We start from the raw sequence: 2,761 nt of genomic DNA, 5'->3' as shown, positions 1-2,761 counted from the left end.
TATAGTCATGCACCCAGTAAGTTATTGATGAGGATTTTCCCTTATGGGTAGAGTAAGAGTTTCTAGTCAAGATGAGATAGAGTATATATACATTTTAACTAGAATAGAGTTGATGTCAATGTGTCATCCTGTTAGAGAAGACTAAATTCATGTGTTGAATAAGAGAGCAGAGTATTTATGAAGTGATAGATCTAAGCTAGGCTTATGATTTGTTTGAGAGGGTCATGATGTTCATAAAGTATTAGAACTGATTAAGTAATGAGGTATAGTATAGTAGGTGAGAAATCGTATTGATATTCGGGTTTATAAATGACCATTAAGCTTGAATTTGAGATAAATGTCATGATCAAAAGAATGGCAACATGAGGGTGATGATGTCAGTCTTGGGATTTGATCTGGTAGACTTGACATAGAGTAGTCGAGGATTGAAATGTTAGCTTCTATGAAAGATGAATAGTACAAGTGAGAGACCCTAACCTTTAGATAAGGGCAGTGAAGTATGGCTAAGTCACAAGAGTAATAAGAGCATTAAGAGACGTATCGAGAGGATATGTAATCAGAAGAGGTTAAGAGAAACACCTTAGAAAGAGGTCTTAGTACCTACCTATTGAGAGTCTGGAAGTCATGAGATAAAATTCTCCCAAGTGTTAGATTAAAAGAAGAGGTAGACCATTTAGAGATGATGGAATATGTCCATAGCTTTCAAGTGTTAGCTTTAGACCTAAGGGGGAGATGATAAGATGAGAAATCGAGTCAAGTGCTTGAGAGTAAGATAATAATGAATTCCAAAGAGTTTGGGTTACATCTTTTTAGAGGTCCTTTTAGTAATGAAGTAATGTTAGAAAGAGGAGGTTAATGATAATATCGTGATGATGATGGTATGATAATTCCATCTAAGGTTGTAAATAAGGAGGAAGATTAGAATGAGGTTTTACTAAGAGAAATATTTAAATGAGACCTCTTAGGTGGATCTGAAGGAGTTGGTTAGTAGGAGTTCATGGAATTGTTCGAGTACTAAGCTTGAATGTGGTGGTAAAGAGTAATGGTCTTGGGATGATATTCCCTATAGAGAGGTATAGAACATGAACCTAAGAATTGAGCCATATAGAGAGGTATAGAACCTGAACCTAAGAATTGAGTTAAGCTTGAATATAGTAAGAGCAGACCATTAGACTCAGACCTTAGTAAGAGTAACCCCATTTCAGACCCAGTTCAGTCGTCATTCGAGGACGAATGATCCCAAGGGGAAGATATTGTAACACCCCAGAAAGATTTTGAGCTAAGACCCTAACCTTTCTTCAAAGTAAGTGAGATTTTTGCAAGGAATTAAAATTTTCTCAAGTGTTAAGGTCATTAGATGTAGCACCTTGAGTTCCAAAAAGAATTAAATTAGAAATAGCAAAATCTGAAATTTTGCAAGTTAAGCTAAGTATGAGTTTTGGGTCGACTTCAAACGACCATAACTCATAGATCAAGATGAGTTAGGTGTACTACCATATACCCTAGGGAAGATCTTTGAATTATCTTTCCAACGCCGTTGAGTTTGCTAAGTTTCGAGTTCGGATAAGTGAGATATCGCCTTTTGAAGTTAGGTTGTCCAGTTAAGGAAAGTTAGTCGGAAATAGTAAAGATTTGGTCTTTTCCTTACCCAATCAGATTTAATTCGTTTTTAGTAAGGTTTTAAGGGTCTAATCCTGTTAGGTTCAGTTTTATAATCCAAAAATTAGCCTAGGGTTTTAGTTGAGAGTTCAAGAAGAGAAAAGAAGAGAAAAGAGGAGAGGATCAAGCATTCGTCGAGATTCTTGCGTGTTGTAGCGGATTTTCACCATGGGTTTGATCCCTAAGAGGTATGTAAGCTTCCATAGTGTTGGGTTTGTTCACCCACATGCCAAACATATTATTTTCAGCTAAGTTTCATTCTCAAAAAGTTGAAAGATTTAAGTTCTTGATAGGTGTTCTTGAAGTTCTTTCTAAATCTTGTTGTGTTGGGTTTTAGATGATTTCTTGAGATCAAAGTGAGTGTTTTAAGGGATGTATTGAGTAGATTAGAGTGTACTTATGTTAAGTAATCAATTCTAAGTGATTGGGAAAGAACCATTCGATTCTAGGCGAAATAGGGAGAGAAAACGAGAAATAACTTGCTGAATTTTCTGGGTTGGGGCCTGGCGCGATGCGCCTGCTAGAGCGCCCCAAACCACCTCTGAAGTTTAGGGGCTGGCACCCCGCGCCACCCATAGCGTCCAGGGTCGCCTGCCCCATCCAGTTTGTCGTCGGTTGCCCCGTTTTGAGTTCGTTTAAAGTGCACCTTCACTCCTTTTCAATTCTAACTAATCTAAGCTACTTCTAAACACCTAAAATCATTCCTAACATGATCATAACCTTGAATTCATAAAACAAATTCAAGGAAAAGTTGAGAGTCAAGTTTGAGAGTTCTTTCAAACCTTTTTGATAAGGTCCCTTAGAGTCTTTTTAAGGGGTCTTCTACACTTATTTGTAACTTGTTTCAAGACTCGAGCAAGTGAGTATGAGGATAAGGAGAATGTATTCATGAATCTACACTATCATCTATATCTTTCATATCATAAACCATAACTCTGGAATTCATAATTCACATTCAAGAGAGAGTTAAGAGTAGAGTTCAAGAAAGCCTTTGAGTTCAATTGTGAATCATTTGAGATCCATCATCAATTTGAGTTAAGTTTTGAGTAAGTAGGTATGAAAACAAGAAAAGTCGTATACATGAGTTCCTTATTGATATTTT

The sequence above is a fragment of the Solanum tuberosum genome, unplaced genomic scaffold, assembly GCF_000226075.1.
Source record: "Solanum tuberosum cultivar DM 1-3 516 R44 unplaced genomic scaffold, SolTub_3.0 scf00078, whole genome shotgun sequence".
In the NCBI taxonomy this organism is placed as follows: domain Eukaryota; kingdom Viridiplantae; phylum Streptophyta; class Magnoliopsida; order Solanales; family Solanaceae; genus Solanum; species Solanum tuberosum.
The sequence above is the reverse complement of the archived record's forward strand: the minus strand, read 5'-3'. Positions refer to the sequence as shown.